Here is a 23,694-nt window from a genome sequence, read left to right on the forward strand (position 1 = left end):
CTCAGAGCCCGCCCGGACTCCGGAAGCCGCTCCCAGGCAGCGCGCGCCAGCAGGGGGCGGCTGCAGCTCGGGCTCAGGCGCCGCTGGCTCGCGGGTTCTCTGGGCCCGCCCAGGATGCCCCAGGATCGCAGGCGCACAGCCCGCCTGGCAGCGCTGGCCGCCCTGCTCCTCTGGAGAGAGAGGGAGGGTAGCTGGCTGGGGCCCTCCGCAGCCACCGGGGATGGGGCTGAGTCAGTTTTTGCTTGTAGTGCGGCCGCCGCCAGGCAGACCGCCTGGCTTGGCCGCAGTCACGGCGGCATCTGGCCCAGGTTCTGCGAGGTTGGGGTCGCTGGCGAGCTTGGAGGTTGCCTGGCGGCTGCTGCCTGCACACACACAAACAATAAAAGCGGCTGCAGCTGGGCAACCAGGAGGGCTGGCGGGGCATGGCCTAGGAGGCCGTGGGATTGCGAGCGCGCGCGCGGCCTGAGAGTCCGTCCCCTTCGCCGGGCCTCCCCTTCGGCTTCTCTGCCAGAGCTCGGGACCGCTGGCCAGGCTGTCCAAGGGAGCCCAGCCCCCACTCCGCGGCCAACAGAGGTGGGGCTGAGCGGCAAGTTGTCAGTTCTCGCCTCTTTGCAGCCGCCGCCAGGCAGACCACCTGGCTTGCCCACAGCCACGGTGACATTTGGCCCGGGTTCTGCGATCCAGGGAGCGCGAGCGAGCTTAGGAGTTCCCAGACAGCTGCTGCCCGCAGGCGGAGGGCGGCAGCAGCTTGGGCGTCCAGGCGGGGGAGCATGGCCTGAGAGGCCTCTAGATCACCAGTGCACCGAGCCTGAGAGCCCGCCAGGCCCTGCCCCCTCCTCTGCCAGAGCTCGGGACCGCTGGCCAGGGGCCCTCTGCAGCCACCGGGGATAGGATTGAGCGGCAGGTTCCCGCTCCTGTGCAGCCACTATGGGGCAGACCATCTGGCTTGGCTGCAGCCACCGGGACATCTGCCCCCGGTTCTGAGGTGTTAAGAGTGCAGGCGGGCTTAGAGGTTTCCCATAGGCTGCTACCTGCACACACAGGGTGGCTGCAGCTGGGGAGCCCAGACGGGCTGGAGGGGCATGGCCTGGGAGGCCTGGGGATGGCCAGCGCGCCCAGCCTGAGGGCCCCCAAGTCGTGCATCCTGCTCCACTCCTCCACCTCAGGGAGACAGGAGCCGCTGGCATGGGCAGTCCGCAGTCACCTGGGATGGGTTTGAGCAGCAGGTTCTCAGTTCTTGTTCCTGTGCAGCCTCCAGGATGTCTGGCCCAGGCTCTGCGATGCCCGCGGCGCGAGCGGGCTTGGGAGACGACAGGCGGCTGCTGCCTGCACACACAGGGCAGAGGACAACTGCACCTTGGCCTGGGCAGCCTCTGGAATGCGTGCCCGCCAGGCCTGAGGGCCCCCCCTGGCGGTGCCACCCACCCCGCTCCTCCTCTGCGGGAGCCTGGAGCAGCTTGAATGGCCGCTCTGCGGTCTCTAGGGATGGGGTAAGTATTCTTATCTCATGCATGCACACAAAAAAGGTAACTATTATATGAGGTAATTAGTATATTAATTGACTTCATTTTGGTAATCATTTCAGAATGTGCATACATATAGACACATCAGATTGTAAACTTGAATATGTACAATATTTATTTCTCAAATATACCTCAGTAAAGCTGAAAAAAATTAACAGGATTGAAAGGATAAACACACAGTTCTATAATAGTAGTTGGACATTTCAATACCTCATTTTAATTAATGGGCAGAAAAACGAGACAGAAACTTCATGAGAAATAGAAGACTTGAACAACAGTATAAACCATTTAGAGCATGTACAGAACAGTCCACCCAACAGCAAAATATACATTCTTTTTGAGTGGATGTGGCACTTTCTCTGGGATAGGCCATATCTTTGTCCACAAAAATATGTCCTAATCATTTTTAAAAGTTCTAAATCTTACAAAATATAATTTACAACCACAATGGAGGAAACAACAGATAAGTGAAAACTGAAAAATTCACAAATAAGCAGAAATTAAACAATATACTCTTAAACTACCAGTGAAAGAATAAATCACAAGTGAAATTAGAAAATATCTTGAGACAAAATAAAAACAAAACATACCAAAACTTATGAATGCAGTGAAAGTAGAGTTTGAAGGAAAATGTATAGATATAAACAACTACATTAAAAAAATCGCACATCAGTAACTTCACTCTATACCTAAAGGCAGTTTAAAAGCCAGAGAAAACAAAATATGAAGCTAGCGGAAGTAGAGAAATAATAAAGATTAGAGTATAAATCAGTGAAGTAGAAGGTTGAAAAGCAGTAGAAGAAATAAACATAGCTAAAAGTTGGTTCTTTGAAAAGAATAATAATTTCACCTCAGTAGCCTAAGATTCTTCTTTAGGAACGTAGAGAAAGAAGAACAGCTTAAATCTAAGAAACTAAAGAAAGGAACTAATAACAATTAGGGCAGAAATAAGTGAAATTGAAAACCAAAGAGAGAGAAAGGGAAAGAGAAGAGAGAGTACAGATTACTAACAGCAGGACTGAAAGACAAGCTATCAATACACATTATAGCATAAATAAGTAATGCTACAAATAATTTTACACACACAAATATAATAGATGAGATGAAAAAGAGAAATTCCTCTAGAGACACAACACATACTGCCAAACCTCACTGAAGAAGAAACAGTAACAAATAGTCCTGTATTAATTAAGAAATTGCATTTGTAAATAAAATCTACCAAAAAATCTATTCACATGTTCTTTCACTGATTTCTATCAAATATTTGAAGAGTACATGATTTTGACAGTACACAAACTTTTAGAGAAAATAGATGAGATGGGAGCACTCCCAACTCATTTTATAAGGCCAGCATTACAATAACACCAAAACCAAAAAATGATATTGAGAGAAAAGAAAACTATAGACAAGTATCAGTCATGGACATATATGAAAAATGACAACAAAATATTGTGATATCAAATTGAACATCTACCCATGTAGGATGATTCATTATGTCCAGTAAAAACAAAGCTGATTCACTATTAAAATCCAATCCAAGTAATCTGCTATACAAAGACTATTTTTAAAACATTTCTTCTCAAGAGATGCAGAAAGAGCATTCGATGAAATCCAACATCTATTTCTGACCAAAACTTTCATAAAATTAGGAATAAAAGAACTTAGGATATATGTTTAAATCTGTACACTGTATGATGATTATGAAATGATTTTTCCTTAAGAGTGGGAACAAGTCCTATTCAATATTGTATTACAAGATTTGCAAAGTGCAACAAGACAAGAATAAGAAATTAATAACATACATATTGAAAAGGAAGAAGTAAAACTGCCTCTATTTGCTCATAAAACAAATGTTTATATACACAATCCTACAGTATTTACAAAAAGCTTCTATAAAAATACGTGAAATGAATAGTGTTTTATTATCAAAGGTCAATATAGAATGTCAATAATTTTCCTATGTGTTAGGCATTAACAGTTGAAAAAACTAAATTACTGTTTAAAATAGAAGCAAAAATTAAGTACTTAGGTATTAATGTAACAATGTAAGTGCAGGATCTATATGCTGAAAATTATAAAATATAAATGCAATAAATAAGAGAAAATTTAAGTAAAAGAGGGGAATTAAATATTTATGAATTCATAGTCTCAATATAGTTAAGCTGCCAGTCTTTTCCATTTCTATTTGCAGAGATCCTGCATTAACAGTGAACATTTCTGCATGCTTTTTATTGGTAGTTGGAAAGCAAAAGAACTAGAATAGTCAAAGCACTTCTGAAAAAAAAACAAAGTTACAGGATATACACTACTGATTACAAGGTTTACTATTATGCTACAGTTCTCAAAATATTGTGGTTTTGTTTAAATATTGTTAAAACACTAGACACATAGACAAATGGAATGAATAGAGACCCCAGAAATAGACCCACACAAATATATTCCATTGCATTTTGAAAAAGGCACAGAGGAAAAGGGGAAAGTATAATCTATTCTCTAAATGGGAATGTAATAATGGGATTTCCCCATGTTAAAAAAAAAAAGGGGGGAACCTTAATGCATATTTTACAACTTTTACAAATGTGGACTGAAGTGGACTATATAAAAGTGTAAAGTATACAGCAATAAAATACTATCATAAAACAGGGGATATTAGATATGACTTTGGGGTCATTGATGAGTTTCTAGATAAAATACCCTACACATGATCCATAAAAGAGAAAATGAAAAAACACACTTTATCATATTTGAAAATGCTCATTCTGTGAAAGAACCATTACAAGAGCAAAAAGCTAAAACAATCAGGGAAAAATATTTTTAAGTCACTGTGTTAGTCTGTTCAGCTGCTGCTATGAAGAACTGCCTGAGACTGGGTAATTTACAAAGGAAAGAGGTTTAATTGACTCACAGTTCCAGATGGCTGGGGGAGGCCTCAGGAAACTTACAATCAGGGCAGAAGGCAAGCAAACATGTTGTTCTTCACATGGTGGCAGGAGAGGGAAGTGCCAAGCAAAGGAAGAAAAGCCCTATATAAAACCATCAGATTTTATGAGAACCCACTCACTATCATGAGAACAGCAGCAGCGGGGTAACTTGCCTCCATGATTCTATTACCTTCTGCTGGGTCCCTCCCACAACACATAGGGATTATGAGAACTACAATTCAAAATGAGATTTGGGCAGGGACACCGCCAAACCATATCAGTCACATATCTTGTACAAGCTTTTATCCATAATAAATAAAGAACCCTTAAAACTCAACAATACAAAACAAACAGTCCAATTTAAAATGAGCAAAAATTTTGAGCACATACATCTCAAAAGAAGACAGACATGTGGCAAATAAACATATGAAAACATGTTTATTGTTATTAATTAATAGGGGAATGCAAATCGTAACTACAATGGGATACTACTACCTGCCATTAGAATGGAAATAAAAAATTGAAATATCAAATGCTCCTGAAGATGTGTAGCAACAAAGATTCTCTTTCATTACTGTTGGGAATGTAAAATGACATGGTCACTTTAGGAGATAATTTAGCAACTTTATATTAAGTAAAACATATGTCCAGTGTGAGGTTCAACCATTCCATTCCTATATATTTATCAATGTATAATGAAAACAAATTCACATAAAAGCCTGTAGGCTGGGCACATGTTTTAGCAGCTTTACTCATAATCTCTAAAACCTGGAAACAACCAAGACGTCTTTATTTTTTATTTATTTTTTTCTTTTTTGAAATGGAGTCTCACACTGTCACCGGGGCTGGAGTGTAGGAGTGCAATGTCGCGATCTCGGCTCACTGCAACCTCTGCCTCCCAGGTTCAAGGAATTATTCTGCCTCAGCTTCCCAAGTAGCTGGGAATACAGGTACCCACCACCACACCCAGCTAATTGTTTTGTATTTTTAATAGAGACGGGGTTTCACTATGTTGGCCAGGCTGGTCTCAAACTCCTGACTTCATGATCTGCCCGTCTCAGTTTCCAAAGTGCCGGGATCACAGATGTCAGCCACTGCACCCAGCCTAACCAAGACATCTTTCTACAGGTGAATAGAGAGACTATTGCGTCAATACCATGAACAATAAAAAGGAACAGACTATTGCCTTACACACTAGTAGAGATGAACTTACATGTATTATGTATGTGAAAGAAGTCAGCCCCAAATGTCTACATATTGTATGATTTCATTTGTATAGCATTCTGGAGAAAGCAAAATTATAGGTCAAAAAAACAGATCAGAGGTTTCCCACAATTGGAAGAAAGGGAAGGGTTGATCACAAAGGCATCACACAGAGAATTTTAGGGTGATTCAGCTGTTCTCTGTAGTGCTGGATGATGGACACATGTCTCTGTGGGCTTCTCAAAACCTACTAAATCCTACACTACAAGATCTCATCCTTATTTTCTGCAAATTAAAAAAAAAAAAATCCACTAGGAAGTCTGAGGTTTCCAGGAAGAAAAAGAAACTGATCAAAGACACTTTGGAAAATTGTATTTTGATTGGCTACTCTAAGGTTAAGACCAAACAAGCTGCATAGAAACACTCCACTTTGTCTAGTAATTTTGTTTATCACAGGGACAAATGATAATTCTGACACCAGGCTAGAATAGATGAGTAAGTAAGTTGTAGATAACATGAACTGGAATTTTTACTGTTATGAAATGACTTCTTCTTGTAGTGTTGAAAATGTGTTTTTTTTCCCCAGTCATGTGTTAGTTCTCCCCAGGATTCTCACCAACCTATTCAAGTATTTTTTTAAATACTTGCTCTTATGATTTTAAGACAAAAACACACCTGTTTTCAGCCCAGTTGGAGAAGCCTCATTACTATCACATCCTTTGTGTTCTAAATGAAAGTCTGCACATACAGCAACAAATGAGCATGTGAAGTGTTGGAAAAGTATAATAAGGAAGTCAGACTCCCTGGGGAGTTACACAGTGGTGTGTGTCTCCTATATTTCTCATCTGCCCTGGAGAGAGTGCTGCAGAAGCTGCCAACCAGAAACCACACCCAACAAAACCAATCCTAACAAAACACCAGCTTTCTCAGCCAAAGAACCTGGACAATAATGGCATAGCAGGGAATACCCACCTGACTGTAGCCAAACATCAGTGGAAAAACCCCCAAACGTCATAGTTCAGTGGAGTCCAGTGTGGAGCTGATGATCCACTTCACTTCCATGGAGTGGAAGAAAGCAGCAGTGCTCTGATTCCCTTGCCTGATGGTGTCAGTGGGGACAGGAACGGAGATAAATCTTCTCTCTCCCACATTGCAAAATAAGGTGGCATTCTGGTATTTCTATCAAGGTCATGTCAACAGACCAAGAAAGAAGCTCTTCTTCCATTTTCTGTCTGGCAAAAGCAGACAGTTCTACAAATCCCTTGCCAAAGTAGTGTCTGGAGGTGCCAGAGGTAAGCTTAGCCTCAAATTCATGCAGCAACATTGAGACTGAGGCAGGGTGAGGTACACTAGTGTCACCTTCCTAACCCTTGTCACTGAAGTCAAGAAGGAAGCTGAGCCTCTGCTGCACCCAGTGCCACCAAACTGACAAGGTGGCATCATCTCCAATTTCCCCCAACCCCACTTCTGGTGTCGGTAGGACCCTGGGGTGAACCAAACCTCCACACTGACACAGCTGCAATGAGACTGAGTGAGGTGGCACCAGCAGGCAATTAGGAGTTCTTTTGAAGCAAATGTAAATCTTGAAAATCTCCACCAAAAAATGAAAGTTATAAGAATTAACCAAATGGAAATTAAAGAATTTAAAAAAAGATAACTGAAATAAAACTTTACTGGATAAGCTTAATAGTAAAGAAGAGAAAAGAGAAGATAGAATCAGTAAACTTGAGGACAAATCAGTAGGATTTACTGATTCTATTCTGAACAAGAGAGCAAAAACAGATACAAAATGAAACAACAGAGAACACCCTTGGGGACCTGTCAGGCAGCATCATAATACTGAGTCTATGTATCATCAGAGACCTAGAAAGAGAGTGGAAAGAAATAGTGGCGCTGGAAAAAGAGTCAATAAATTGATATCTGAAAACATCTTAATTTTGACAAAGACACAAACATAGAGAACGAAGTAGCTGAGTAAATACTAAATAAGATAAACCTAAAAGAACTCATATTAAAACATGTCATATAAAAATTTCTGAAAACAGAAGACAAATAAAAATTCTTGAAAGCCTACCCCCAAAAAACTATATGGACTTACAAAAATAAAATTCAAATGACAACAGAGTTCTCATCTGAAACAGTGTAGGACACAAGGATGTGTCCCAACATGTATGTCCTGAAGGAAAAAAAAACTGTCAAGTGCAAATTCTATGTCCAGCAAAAATAACATTAAAAAAGAAAGGAGAAATAAAGGCATCCTTATGTGAAGGAAAACTGACACAATTTGTGTTTTACCAAAACTCCTCTTAAAAAGCTGAAAAGTAAGTCCTCTAGACAGAAACCGAATGATATCTGAAAACTGCTTGGAACTTCAGAAAGAAAAGAATAAGAGAATGGGAAAATGTAAATAGATGTCATAGGTTATTCATCATCTCAGAAGTTTTTAAAATCATATTTGGTGTTTACACTAAAATTATCACACTGCCTGTTGCAGCATCCAGTGTATTGGATGTGTTACTCAGTGCGATTCTATTTTTAAAAGCAAGGAGGCTAAAAGGACTTGTGGTCCTTTTATACAGTGGTATAACATCAATGCCAGTTGACTTTGGCATCAGTTACACATGTATAACAATAATAAGGTAAAGATAGTAAGAAAATTATATAGAGATGTACTAAAAAACAGTATAAATAAATCATTATATAATCCTAAAACTACTTCAATAACTCACAGTAAGGTTAGGAAGGAGAACAGAGGAAACAAAAAGAGAATGAACAAGCAGAAAATAAATTATAAAGTAGAACACCTAGGCCTTGACATATGTATTAGAGTTATCTTAAATATAAATTGTGTACATGTGTCAATTAAAACATAGGGAATATCAACCTGGACAAAGAAACATGATTCAAAAATACATATGCTACTGATCTCAATTGATGCAGAAAGAGCATTTGCCAAAATATAGCACAGTTTTATGATAAAAACGTTCAGAAGCCTAGACATACAAAGAAATTTCCTGAACTTTATCAAGACTATTTATCAAAAACAAACAGCTATGTCATGCTTAATGATGTCGGGAGGCTGAGGCAGGAGAATGGCGTGAACCTGGGAGGCAGAGCTTGCAGTGAGCCGAGATCCGGCCACTGCACTCCAGCCTGGGCGACAGAGGAAGACTCAGTCTCAAAAAAAAAAGAAAAGAATGAATGGTTTTCCCCTCAGGGTGGAAAAAAGGCAGAGACTTCTGCTCTCAACAACGCTATCTGACTGAGCGCTAAAAGTTCTAAGCAGCACAATTGGGCAAAAAACAAGCAAAGCACACTGATAGAAAAAAAAAAGAAAGAAGGAAAGTGGCATCTATTGCACATTACACTATTGTATTTGTAAAGTCTCAGCGAAACTAAAAATATTCTTGTAGAAATAATAATACTTAGCAAGTTCACAGGATAAATGATCCATCCTCCAAAATTCATCATATTTCTATGAACTAACAATGAATGTGTGGAAACTGAAAGTACCTTTACAATTGCTCTAAAGAAAATACTTAGGCAAAAATCTGACAAGACATGCAGAATCAAGATGGCAAAAATGACAAAATGTGCATGAAAGAATTGAGAGAAGAATTAAATAAATTCAAACGTACATTATTAATGGTTTGGAAGACTCAAGATAGCAAAGATGTCAACTCTCCTCAAATTGATGGGTAGACTTAACGACAGTCATATAAAAACTCCAGCTACATATTTTTTTATGCATATAGATAAACCTATTTTAAGTTTATAGGCAAAGGCACATGATATTGGTGGAGAGATGGAGACATAAGTCAGCAGAACAGAAAAAAGAACTCAGAAATTGACACAAGTAAATATATCCAACTCATTTTTGACAATGGTAAAAAAGCAATTGAAGGAGAAAGAATAGTCTTCTTAAAAAATGTTACTGGAGAAAACAAACATTTATTGGCTCAAAATCTCAGTGTAAACTTCGTACTTTATACACTAACTAACTTGAAATGGTTTGCAAACTTAAATATAAAAGGTTGTACTGTAAACCTTTTAGGAAAAGAGTTCTAAAAAAATTATTGGGATCTAGGGCTAAATAAAAGTATTTTGTTCTTATTTATATGTAGCTTTAAATGTTTTCTTTTTCAGTAAAAGATCAATGTGTGCCTGTACTTATTCTAAAAAAGAAAAAATATTCAATGTGCTCTTCCAGATTAATAGACAAATCAAATAGACTCACTTTCTTTATGAACCCATAGTGTATCACTGATCTAGCCATTATTGTTTTCCTGAGAGGAAAATTCTCTTTACACTTATCATATTTTTGGAGTATTAAGAGGAGAACCAGAGGGCCTTAGGTGAGGTGAACGTGCTGTCAGTGGAGGTGAGCAGGGAGGAAATTTCCAAACCCAAGCAGTGGCAGAAATTGCTGGAGAGAGAATAGTTGCTTTGGCAAGTCCAGAGATCACTTGTGATGCACCCTGCTCTGCAGAATAACAGAAAAGAGCAGTGTATTCCAGCCAACAATAGAATGGGTCAGAATAATCCAATGATGTTACAACACACACACGTATATACACACACACATGCGTATACAGACCTGTGCACATATACACACACAGATATGTATAATATGTGTGTATTTATAACTGAAGTTAAACCATTAAGCAATCAATGTGCAGTCCTATTTTTCGACCCTCTCTTTTCTAACATCCTTCAAACAGATGATGTTTTGTAAGATTTTCAATTATTTTCAATAATTTAAAAAAATCACAAACAGAACAAATATGCAGGCTGAATTATTTATCAATCCCCTATTTTACATGTGGTTGTAAATAAGCAATGTATTGTATAGAGATTTCAGCATCTTAGATGTTAAAGTAAACATATAGCTGCTCCTCATTTTTACAAGAGTGGATTTACAGTATGTGTGTGCAAGTTGTATATTTAAATTACTTAAAAATAGCATCTTCTTTGGTAATCGTTTTTAAAACTAAATTTGTGGCACATTAGAAAGAATGTTTTTAAGCAAAATTGCTTTTTAGTTTGTATTCTCTAAACATCAGAATTTTACTTTGAAGGATTTCAAAACTTACAAGGATATTCATATTTGGCCTCTAAAATAAATAACTTAGATGGAAAAATTTGAATTTGAAAATTTCTTTTTACCACGAAATTTGAAGTTTTAATGCCATTTTATTTGTACAAATTTTCTTTGAAACATGATATTGGCTACTGGAAAGAGTTAAGACCCTTCATGAAAATATGATTTTTGTGATGCAACTTATATATGAGGTAGAGGAGGCATTGATTCCTGTGCCCATTAACTAAGGAGATTTTATGAAACAATTTTTAACAAGGGCCACAGTCGGTACCGGGAGTGTGGTCCGGCACGCCTCCCTCCTCACTGGGCCCACCGGAAGCGTTCAGGGTTCTAGGAGAAACATGCGCAGGTGTGCAGAGGATGTCACAAGGGAAGAAGGGCCAGGGTGGGAAACCCAGCACAGGAGGCCTGGCCTCATAGGGGAATCGGAGAAGGTTTTCTGAGGAAGCTTTGTCCAAGCCGAGATCCTTCCTGTTCCATGTGCTCCAGCACAAGGCCTGCAGGAGGAGCCCCATGAGCAAGGCCGACCTAGACCAGCCGGGGGGATTCCCTTGGCAGTTAGGGGGAGCATGGCCTGAGGAACTGAGGGCGATCTCAGAAGGATGGCATCAGAGGAACTCTCACCGTTTCTATCAAGAACGTTACAGTTTGATATCAGCATGGGGGTTGTGACTGGGTGATGCTGGGAAGGGTCTGTCAGCGGGTCAGGGGCTTGCTCGAAATTGGACGCTGTCTGATAGAGGAGGCTTTTCTATTGTTTGGTATCTCAAGGAATCTTATCTAGAAGAGGGCAGAGGCCGCCAGGAGAAAACCGCTGCTGGTAATGAGGTAGATGCCGCTCATTTTCACCAAGTGAGTGCAGTGCTAGGGATTTTATGGTGTGGCAAAGTGACCTTGATATATTTTGTTTGTGCCGGTCTCTGTTAGACTCACTGTGGGTGTCTCCGTGGGGATCTCTGTGTTGTTTTTGAAGAGTCTCTGTGTGAGTCTCTCTCGGGGATTTCTGGGGGGGGGGTCCTTCTAGGGGGTCTTTGTGGGGGGATCTCAGTCAGATTCTCTGTTGGGGTCTCTGGGGATCACTGTGGGGAATCTCTGAAATATTGATGAATGTGGGGTCTCTGTGGGAATCTTTGAGTGTTGGGGTCTACTGGGGGTCCCTGTGGAGTTCTTCTGCTGCAGGTCCCAGGATCCTGGGTCCCATAGATGTTAGGCCCACACTGGAGTTGCCCAGGTCACCACCCCAGACAGGACTTGGCTCCAGCAGTAGTTGGGACACCCAAAGTGACACCAGGGCATGTTCAAAACAGGTCCCCAACTTGGGTCCTACCAGGCCTGGGTACAGGCCTGTCCCCTTGTCCTCAGCCTCCACAACCCCTGCAAGTGCAGAGGTCCCCTGGGGCAGAAGGCCCCTGGGCAGATCCCTATGAGGAATTGGCTCCTGCCTGCCCTGACCTTGCTCCTGCCTTCCCTGGGGATGGCCAGGAAGGACCCAGCACCAGGACGGAGGGAGCACAGGACTGGGCCATGTGGGGACTGTCCCTGCCAACCATGTGACCAGATTCTCTGAACCCCAATGTGTCCCCTGCAAGCACATGGGCCTGGAACCATAGACGTGCTGTGTGACCCAGGCCAACCCTTGCCTTCTGGGTTCCCCTCCCCCGGGAGTGGCACTGACCACTTTTGCTTGTAATGGTCACCAGACTGCGAGGACCCTGGTTACAGCTGCAGGCAGCTTTTGGATCCTGCACTTGCAATCTTAGGCTCATCTTCCCTGATTCTTTTCCCACCTCCCACCCTGAACCGAAGGTCCTCTCCTGTGGTTCCTGACCACAGAGTCCTACCAGAGGAGTAGGCAGCAGCCCTGGGTGCCTCCTGAAACGGACACCCCACACCAGTGGGCTGGGAGACTGCTCTGGGGAGTGAGGCCGGGGATGGCAGACATGAACCCAAGGGTGTTATCAAGGCTGAACCAAGTGTTGGCAGGGCCCAAGTCCATCCCGGAACTCAGCAGACAGGAAAGTGTCTGGGGAGGGTGTCATCTCTTCCCCACCAGGAGATCCTGGAAAGAGCAGTCCTGCCTCTGACCCAGGGCCAGCACAGGACACCCCCACATTCCCAGACTACTGTGGGGCAGGGGGGTTTCTGGGATCCATCACTCCTGGAGCCTACCACCCCCTCAGTCCGTGAGGCCCCTGCAGACCCAGCTCCTACAGCAGCACAGAAGTCACCTTAGTGAGAATGGGGGTTGCAGTGAGCCAGAGCCCAGGTGGAATCTCCAAAGGGTTTGCTATCCTTACACGTCCTGAAGGCTCTGAGTCATGATCCAGTTTGGAAACCAGACACAGTGTGGGGACAGGGAGAACATGGGGTCTTCGAGGTCCCTGTCAGCCTCCTCCTGGCCCAGTCATTCTGGGAGCCACACTCAGGAGGAGCTGACACTGAGCCCTTTCCTGTGCCCTAGCATGGCACAGACAGAAGCTTCCACCTCTGCAGGGAAAGCAGGTGCATTGGGAACTTCTCCGTGGAAGTCAGAAACACATGGGAACGGTGATGATCCATGCAGGACAGGTTTGTTATGTAGGTGTCCAGTGTTATTTGAGTAGAACCCCCTGACTCTCCCAGGAGAGGTGTGAGAAGCCTGAGCTGGTTCAGGAAGCAAGACACATCTGTGTAGACCTCAGTTCCTGTGGCTGTGGATGGGGCCACGGGAGGTGCTTGCCTCTCATGGCCTGTGGTGGTGGGGACCAGCTGGGGACACAGGCTCCCTGGGAGGTGGGAGCCCAACTGCTGTCTCTGTCTCTGATGCCCTTGTTTTTGACAGGACAGTTGTGGCCCTTGGGGGTGGCTTTGGGGCTGCAAGCCAGGGCTCTCATCTCTCTGCTGTGTTCCTGTTGGTAGTGACTTCTGTGGCAGCAGGAAGGCACATTCTTCTGGGCTTGGAGGTCGCCTTTGTGGCAGTTGATCTCTGAGGGACCACATCCCTGCTGAATCCCCAATTTGTCCACCAGGATTTGACCCACAACTCTGATGATGGCCTGGGCTTCATTAGTCATGCTATCCATAAACAACCTTGCTGGATCAGACTCCTAGCTCTGGACAGCATCTGCCCTGGGCTTGCCTTTCTGAAGTACGTCTTCCTGCCCTGCACCTCTTTTCCTGGGGTGTAGACTGTTGGGGGAAGTCAAGGACCCTGAATGGAGGGACCGGCTGAAACCATGGCCAAAGAACATAAGTTGTGAAGATTTCATGGACATTTATTAGTTCCCTAAATTAATACTTTTATAATTTCTTATGTGTGTCTTTACTGCAATCTCTGAACATAAATCATGAAGATTTCATGGACATTGATCACTTCCCCAGACAATACTCTTATAATTTCCTATGCCTGTCTTTACTTCAATGTCTTAATCCTGTCATCTTCATAAACTGAGGATGTATGTTGCCTCAGGACCCTGTGGTGACTGTGTAATCTGCACAAATTGTTTGTAAAGCCTGTGTGTTTGAACAATATGAAATCTGAGCACCTTGAAAAGAACAAGATAACAGCGATTTTCAGGGAACAAGGGAGATAACCATAAAGTCTGACTGCCTGTGGGGCCAGGTAGAACGGAGTCATATTTCTCTTCTTTCAGAAAGCACATAGGAGAAATACCGCTGATTTCTTTTCTCATCAAGGAATAACCCTGGGAAAATGAATGCATTCCCAGGGGAAGTTCTCTAAAATGGCCGCTCTGGGAGCGTCTGTCTTATGCAGTTGTAGATAAGGGATGAAATACACCCTGGTCTCCTGCAGCACCCCCAGGCTTGCTAGAATTAGGAAATACCAGCCTAGAAAATTCTTGTCAGACCAGTTATCTGCTCTCAAACGCTGTTTCCTGTTAAGATGTTTATCAATGACAATGCATACATAGTGGGACATGAAACCTCCTGAGCAATTCTAATTTTGCCCTGGCCTTGTGATCTTGCTCTGCCCCCATTTGCCTTGTGATATTTTATTGCCTTTTGAAGCATGTGATCTCTGTGACCCACACCCTATTCATACACTCCCTCCCCTTTGAAATGCATAATACAAACTTGCTGGTTTTGTAGCTCGGGGGGATCACAGAACCTGCCAACATGTGATGTCACCCCCGGACACCTAGCTGTAAAATTTCTCTCTTTTGGACTCTTTCTTTGTATTTCTCAGACCAGCCAACACGTAGGGAAAATAAAAAAGAACCTATGTTGAAATATTGGGAGCTGGTTCCTCTGATAGTATACCCTGTGAATGGTGATTGATCTTTCTCCAGAATTTGCACTCTGGTGGTGCCTGTCCCTTCTCTAGCTGAGGCTTGTCATATTTCCTTTATTGTTTGTCTCCTATTTCTCTGGCATGGGCAGGGTGGCTCCTCCAACTGTCTTCAGAGGTCCTGGGTCCCTTGCACCTATGTCCCTGCTCCCCTGGTCTGGGCCTCCTGCAGGCCTCGCCCTTGTTCACAGAGCCCAGCATCTTCTGACTTCTGTGGGGCCTTCACTTTTGGGCTCACAGGCTCCTGCTGCCCCAGTCTGTCCCCTCCCTTCCACAGGAGGGCACATGACCCCTGGAAAGCTGTCATGTTCCTCCTACTGAACACAGTCTGGGAGGTGGACAGTGGGGCATTAGTGGGTGGCCAGTCTATGGCTGGGAGCATGTCCACTTTGTGGCCTGGAAGGCACAGGTCTGTGGGGCCCTCCTGGAGGAGGATGCTGGAGACACGGCCTGACACCTGCTCCTCTGAGTCCACCTGCACTGTGAGCACAATCTCACTGACTGCCTGTGCTTTCAGACACAGCTGCCCTGGATCCTGAGCAACACAGATTGTAGACACTGAGGTCTACAGACACCAGTCTACACTATAGTGTAGACACTAGTGGTCCCCACAGCCTCTGTGCTCCTCAGGCCCACCTGAACACTTCCTGAACTTGCCCTCACACTGGCTCCCAAGGTGGCTTCCAAAGCAGGGGGTTTCTCCTCCTCAGCCTCCAGTGCTTCCAGGGTGTCTTTGGCCCTTGCCCACTGGGACCCTATGCAGAACTCTTGCAGGGCTCTGTTATGACAGGAGTTTCCTGGGGACATGCTTTCAATCTCAAGCCATGCCTCATTCCCAGCCATTTCTGAACCCCTCAAGGTTGGATTTCCCAGACCCCAGGACAGTCCTGCTCTGCCAGGTTCTGCCTACAAGGCTGCACATGGGGGACTGAGAAGACGCCCTGTCCTTCTGTCCAGTCGGAGAGGCCTCTGATTGCTCATGGGTGTCAGCTGACTGGGACCATCTTGGAGCACTCTGGCCTTCCTCCTGCTCAGGTGGTGGGACAGGGACAGGGCAACTCACAGTGGGGCTGACTTGCCTGTTGTTCTGTTGTCTCCTGGACCATTCTGGGGAGGTTTTTCCAATAAAATGACAAACGTGGCTACAGATTCAACCCGAGATTCCCAGGAGGCCCAGAGGGGAAATGTGGAGTATGGGAGGAGTGGGGGCTGAGCCTTACCTGACTGGACATTTATGGGCTATAGGGACTGGAGGTCTGGACCCCACCTGTGCCTCACACAGAACCTGAAAAGATGTGCTTCCAGCATCTGCCGGGTGCAGGGATGAAGGAAGGAAAGCTCCTGGGAGGTGTTCATGTGGGCTTTCCCACCCCTCCAGGATGCCAGCTTCTCCAGTTTCCTGTGGGTGTCAGACTTGGGAACAGCACGTTTGGCCATGAACCAGGAGCAATACAAAGATACAGAGATCGAGCCCTCCTTGATCTCCCCCACCTTCCTGTCCATATGGACCTGCAGCTTGTTTTCCAAATGCTTCCTGTCTGGGTCCCTGGGTGTGGAACTTACTGATTGGTACTTCCAGGGCTTCCTGAAGTCACTGTCTGCCTCCTCCTTGTCTTTCTCCAGAATCTTCACTGAATTCCTTCCTGTGCCTTGATCCTGGCTTGGTTGTGCCTCTAGTTTGGACCCTAAGCACCTCTTCCTAGATAACCTTCCAGAGCTCCTGATTCCTGTCTTCTGCATATTCTTCCTGCCCTTTCCTGCAAATTCAGAAGCCTGGGAGGGCAAGAGGACCCCCTGTGTGTCTTCTGCCTGACCCTGGGACCTCCCTGGGAATTCCCCCTCAGGTTGCAGAGGTCTCCAGATGGAATCTGCTGGGAGGGCCATGGGACTGCTCCTGGCACATGGCACTGCTCCTGGCACATGGCACTACTTCCTTGCCACCGGTGCTCTGGGATCTCAGTGCTGGAGGCAACCCCAGAAAGAATGGAGGCTGACTTGGGGCTCTGAAAAGCCGGCCTCTTCTGGGGAAGGTGGACAGTGGGCTGGCTCAGGACGGCCTGAGAATTTTTTAGGAGAAAGGAAAAAGCCCTCTTCCACTTTAGTCACTTCTACAAGGGCCATTCAAGATACTCCACTCGACTGGGGATGACAGACTGTGCCCTCTCATTGGATGTAGGGCAAGCCCACAGAACCTGATCTGGGGTGGAAAAGAGCACGGTAGGCTTGGGACAGGGGGTGAGCAGTGGGACTGCTTCTGGATCCCAGCCAGAGGTGGGGGCTGGGACTGGGGCCAGGTTGAAGTGAACGGTTGGAGCTGGGCCATGTGTGGGGCTGGGACTGTGCCTGGGAAAGCTGTAAGGATGCCTCAACCTCAGGTTCACCTTGAAGAGAAGTGGAGGCTTTATCCAATGGTACAGAGTACACATTCTGTGAGGAAGGGTTCCTAGAATCCCAGGCCATGACCACCAGGGACTCCCTATTGAAAGAGGGGAGAAGAGGTCTCAGAAGAGCTGGCTGCATTTCCACTGTAAGTGGTCCCCCATGGACGTGGCATCAGAGACCTGCTGAGGACTGGGCAGCTGCTGTGGTTGGGTTGTCACATTCCAGAAGGGATTTAGAGTCGTGATGTCCCACTCCTTCCCCAGTGATGTTATCTGCAGGTAGTCTGCCTGCCTCCTTTCTTTCTCCTGCCACATCTTCATCACTGCTCTATTGGTGATGAGAGTTTCCAGCAGCTTCTGCATGTCGGGGTGGATGAATGTGTAGGCACCTACCTCCATCTGCCTGGGTGTGGGGTCTCCCCAGAAGGAAGCCTCTAGGGAGTGGTCAGGAATATACGGTTGCTGGGACTTGCCATGTGAGCAGGTGGAGAGGCCCCAGGTGGTGGCAGCCTCCCTCCAGCAGGAGAGGTCCCAGATGGGATCGCTGGAGCATCCAAAGCTGGAGATCACCCTGGTTGGAGAAGGCAGCCCCTGGTTGTGGAAAAGGCAGCTCTGGGGGACGGGGCATATTGTGGAGCCACACGGAAATTCAGCCAGGCCGGAGCTGGGTGGAGGTGGAGAGGAGGCCGTGGGAACAGGGGGCTGTGGTGAAGGAGGAAAAAGCACATGTGGCTGAGGTGCAGGGTGTTTTAGGGGTAATGAGGGCTCTGGTGACTGGAGGTACTCAGGCTTGAGTGTGGTCAAAAAGGCTCTAAGGTGGTCGTTGCGCCTGGTGACAGGGTGGAGGCCAGAGTAGCTGGGAGAGCCCTTGGGGACAAGCTGGTGGGAGATGGACATTGCATGCATTTCCCATGCAGTTGGTGGGCCTTAGCAGGCGCTGGTTGGTACATGTCACCCAGGGGGTCTCCAGCTAAGGGTAGGTGAGAGCCAGCCTCCCCAGTGAGCTTTCTCAGGTGGCTGCAGTAGACATGAGGCACAAGCTGCAGCTAGGGGCGGGTGGGGCTGGGAGGTCGGGAAGGCTGGGCACCTGGTGCCCACAGCTCCTCCACCTCCCCCACTGCTGAATTCACAAAGTTCTATCTATGTCAGCCTCAGAGCTTCAGTCAATTCCTGTTCCCTTTCCAGGAACTCCCCCTCCCAGGTCACCACCAGGCCCTAGGGTTGCATCAGAGGCCCTGGTATAAAGGAGGACATGGAGAGAAGGGGGAGTCTCCTCATCTTTCCAGAGGGTTGGGCAGGCCCCCAGTCTCCCCCGGCTCCCTCAGGAGGATTCTGCAAGCTGGAAGTCAGGAGACGGGGTTATGGTGGGGAGGGCAGTGCCAGCAAACTTCACAGGAGGCTGAGTGGCTGTCTCTTTAGGGGACACCACGGGGAACTAGACCCTGAAACCCACGCATCTGTGTCCAAGGCCACATGGCCCCAATGGTGACAGCAAGGTGTGCACTGTACAGAACCTTTGTCATTTGCAAAAAGTGCTTCCATGTACACCCCCTCATGGGTGTCACAACCATCTAGTGGGGAGAGCGGACAGGTGTGGTCTCTAAGAAGAGTCAGCCATGGCCGAGAAGAACAGCCGTCCGCATGGACCTGGAGCCTCCCTGACCTCCCCCCATATCCTGGCAGGTCTTGGTGCCTTCCCCACAGCGCCCCCTTATGGGCAATACCGGTTCCCAGGCCCATGGCTTCATTCCCACAGATAATCTGAGGCGGCCCCGGGTTCTGATTTCCCTCCCAGGAGCTTCCTCTCAGGCCTCTGCAAATGACTTCCTCAGGGACAGGCGATGCTCAGTCATCTCTGGGGAGTCCTGGGGAGCAGTAGAGCCTCACCTTTCAGAGCTAGGATCTTCTTCCTGCTCCTGGGTCTCCCAATCTCTTCCTTTGATGGTAAGAGGCAAGCAAGAGTGAGGGGCTGGGACCAGTTCTCAGTCTCCTCTCCCCAGGCCAGCTGCACACACGCAGTGCTCATGAGTAACACGGCTTTCTGCCTCTAGCTCAGGGAGCTCTGTGTGCATTTCTTTTACTCATGTTTCATTGATGAAATGTTTTCTGTTTTCCTTCTTAGGGAAATGCAAGTGGGGGTTTTGTGTGTGACTCCACCCTGGATATCCCCAGTCCCTGCTCCTCTGCTGAAGGCAGACCCAAGCTCAGGCCTACAGGCACCTCTGAGCTGCCAAGTAGGATTCTGCTTCAAAGGAGGCCAGACATGAATCCAGGCTCTGGCGGGAGGCTCTCAGGGTCTCAGCACAGCTCCCAGATCACCCCACATAGAAGCGTCTGGGCCCCCAGGTACCAGCCTCGGAAAGAGGCTGATGAGCCAGAGCTGGGGCCTGTCCTCCCACAGAGACCTCACCCCTCTCCTGATCTGGTCCTCGCGGCTGAGACCAGTGTCGGCTTTTGCCCTGATGCCTCCTGCACATGTCACAGATGGTCTGGGAGCTGGGGATGGAATCCTCCGCCCACTCCCACCCCTGCCTGCCCTGCCCTTCCCTAGAGGGATGATGAGATTTCCCATCACAGAAGGGTCTCTCGCTGCTTAGGAAAAGTGGGAATGAGGGGAGGAAAAGAAGAGAGAGAGTCTTTCTCTGTGGGGCTGGGCTGGGGGCTCCTTACCTTCCTGCTGCTCCTCTTCCTTCCAAGCGGGGGTGACAGTGGGTCACTGGGAAGGTAGGAGAGTAATAGGAAGAGAAACCCCCAGCTCCACACTCAGGTGAGAATGAAATCCACAATCCAGGGATTAGAGCTGGGGCCCAGCCATGTGGCACTAGGGCTCTTCAGAGGAAAGAGCACTTTTTCCATCTGAAGTACAATGTCACCCTCAAGCAACTGAGACCTAGGCATCACTTTTGGAACTAGAGACTGGGGCCCAGGCCTGCGTCACAGAGCTGGGGACCTCCTCCTCACCAAGGGCTCCTGACGGCAGGGCAAGGGCAGTGAGAGGAGGAGGTTGAAGCACAGTCCCGCCCTCAAGTCCCAGTTCCAGTCCCTCCACCCTCCTGGGTCCCCCAGATCTTTTCTTCCCTCCCCAGTTGCTCACCCTGTCAGAGACAGTCCTGAGTGCATTTTCTATTCTGTTTCCTGGAACACAGATGTGACCTGGTTTTGTGGAGATGTCTGTGCCAGTCCCTCAATTTCCCATGTCTTTAAGATCCAGACTTCTCCCTGGAGTTTCTGTTATTTCTCCAGTTTCTTGCTCTCAGGATCTCATTTGTTTGCGGTTCTAGCTTTCCCCCTTAATATGTTCTTACCCTGCATCAACTCAGACATAGAACTTACATTATTTGTACTTATTGATCATTGTGAATTTTGATTACAATTTTCATAGTTTTTTAAATGTTTAATATTTATTTTTGTGGGCACGCGGCAGGTGTATATTTTAATGGAGTACATGAGATACTTTCATACAGGCATGCAGTGTGTAATCATCGCAGCATGGTAAATGAGGTGTCCATCACCTCCAGCCGTTTTCCTTTGTGTTACAAATCATCCAATTATCCTCTTCATTTTTTAAATGTACAATTACATTATTATTGACCATAGGCATTCTATTGCTGTCAAATACTATAAATACTCAATTTTATTCATTCTTTCTAATTACTTTTTTTATCCATTAACCATCCCCACCTCTCTGCCACTGCGCCTTCCCAGCCTCTAGTAACCATCCTTCTACTCTGTATTTCCATGAGTTTGACTGTTTGATTTTTAGCTCTCACAAATAAGAGAGAACATGTGATGTCTGTTTGTCTTTCTTTGCCTAATTTCACTTAATGACCTCCAGTTCCATCCATGCTATTACAAATGATAGGCTCTCCTTGTTTTCCTATGGCTGAAGAGTGCTCCACTGCATATATATACCACCTTTTTTTTATCCTGTTGTCTGTTGACGAACACTCACTAGGTGGATTCAAAATCTTGGCTATTGTGAACAGTGCTAGAAGGAACATGGGAGTGCATGTATCCCTTCAATCTACTGATTTCCTTTCTTCTGGATATGTACCCAGCAGTGGATCATATGGTAGCTCTAGTTTTAGTTTTTGAGGAACCTCCTAACTGTCCTCCATAGAAGCTGTACTGACTCACATTTCCACCAACAGTGTATGAGGGTTCCCTTTACATCCTCGTGAGCATTTGTTATTGCCTGTCTTTTAGAGAAAAAGCCATTTTAACTGGGGTGAAATGAGATCTCATTGTAGTTTTGATTGTCTTTCTCTGATATCAGTGATGTTGAGCACCTTTTCATATACCTGTTTGCCATTCATATGTCTTCTTTTGAGAAATGTCTGTTCAGATGTTTTATGTATCTTTTAAAAATTATTTTAACTTCTGGGGTACACGTGCAGGATGTGTAGGTTTGTTATGTAGGTAAATGTGTGCCATGGTGGTTTGCTGTACCTATCAACCCATCATGTAGGTATTAAGCCCGGTATGCATTAACCATTTTTCCTGATGATCTCTCCTGCTTCTGACAGGCCCTAGAGTGTGTTGTATCCCTGCCTGTGTGCATGCGTTCCCTTTGGTCGACTTCCACTTATAAGTGAGAACATGTGGTGTTTGGTTTTCTGTTCCTATGTTAGTTTGCTGAGGATAATGGCTTCCAGCTTCATACATGTCCCTGCAAAGGACATAATCTCATTCGTTTTTGTGGCCACATAGTGTTCCATGATTTATATGCACTACGTTTTCTTTATCCAGTCTATCAATGATGGGCATTTGGGTTGATTCCATGTCTTTGCTACTGTGAATAGTGCTGCAATGAATATATAGGTGCATTCATCTTTATAAAATAACGATTTATATTCCTTTGGGTATATACCCAGTAATGGGATTGCTGGGTCAAATGGTATTTCCAATTCTAAATATTTGAGGAATCACCAGAGTGTCTTCCATGATGGCTGAACTAATTTACATTCCTGCCAACAGTGTAAAAGCGTTTCCATTTCTTCTCAAACTCACCAGCATCAGTTGTTTCTTGACTTTTTAATAATTGCTATTCTGACGGGTATGTGATGGTATCTCATTTTGGTTTTGATTTCCATTTCTCTAACGATCCGTGTTGGGAGCAAGTCCACCAAAATCCAGCATAAACTGGCCCCACGACTGGTCATAAACAAAATCTCTGCAGCACTGTGACATGTTCATAAAGGCCCTAACGCCCAAGCTGGAAGGTTGTGGGTTTATAGGAATGAGGGCAAGGAAAACCTGGCCCACCCAGGGCGGCAAACCACTTAAAGGCATTCTTAAGCCAAAACAAGAGCAGGAGCGATCTGTGTCTTAAGGACGTCTTCCTGCTGCAGTTAACTAGCCTAACCTATTCCTTTAATTCAGCCCATCCCTTCGTTTCCCATAAGGGATACTTTTAGTTAATTTAATATCTATAGAAACATTGCTAATGATTGGTTGGCTGTTATTAAGTATGTGGGTAAATCTCTGTTCGGGGCTCTCAGCTCTGAAGGCTGTGAGACCCCTGATTTCCCACTTCACACCTCTGTATTTCTGTGTGTGTGTCTTTACTTCCTCTAGTGCCACTGGGTTAGGGTCTCCCCAACCTAGCTGGTCTCGGCAAATGGTGTCCATCATGTGGGCTCAAATCCAGGTTGAAGTAGCTCACTGTGACAAAGCTGCCCTCACTTTTATCTCTTTGCAAATCAAAGAAGGGAGTCATATTGGGAGCAAGCCCCCCAAAATACAACCATAACTTGCCCCAAGACTGGCCACAAACAAAATCTCTGCAGCACTGTGGCATGTTCATAATGGCCCTAAAGCCCAAGCTGGAAGGTTGTGGGTTTATGGGAATGAACTGAAGGAACACGTGGTCTGCCCAGGGCGGCAAACCACTTAAAGGCATTCTTAAGCCACAAACAACAGCATGAGTGATCTGTGTCTTAAAGATGTGTTCCTGCTGCAGTTAACTAGCCCAACTTATTCCTTTAATTTGGCCCATCCCTTCATTTCCCATAAGGGATACTTTTAGTAAATTTAATATCTATAGAAACAATGCTAATGACTGGTTTGCTGTTAATAAATATGTAGGTAAATCTCTGTTCAGGGGTCTCAGCTCTGAAGGCTGTGAGACTCCTGATTTCCCACTTCACACCTCTATATTTCTGTGTGTGTGTCTTTAATTCCTCTTGTGCCACTGGGTTAAGGTCTCCCCAACCAAGCTGGTCTTGGTAATCAGTGATGTTGAGCTTTTTTCCATATGTTTGTTGGCCGCATCTAT

General features: G+C 45.7%; 1 pseudogene; it reads right to left on the reverse strand.

The window, feature by feature from the left end:
* Positions 1-13,396: 13,396 nt before the first annotated feature.
* LOC135965355 (spermatogenesis-associated protein 31E1-like) lies at positions 13,397-18,430 on the reverse strand (annotated as a pseudogene).
* Between the last annotated feature and the right edge of the window lie 5,264 nt (positions 18,431-23,694).

This window comes from Macaca fascicularis, chromosome 10 (assembly GCF_037993035.2).
Source record: "Macaca fascicularis isolate 582-1 chromosome 10, T2T-MFA8v1.1".
Lineage (NCBI taxonomy): Eukaryota > Metazoa > Chordata > Mammalia > Primates > Cercopithecidae > Macaca > Macaca fascicularis.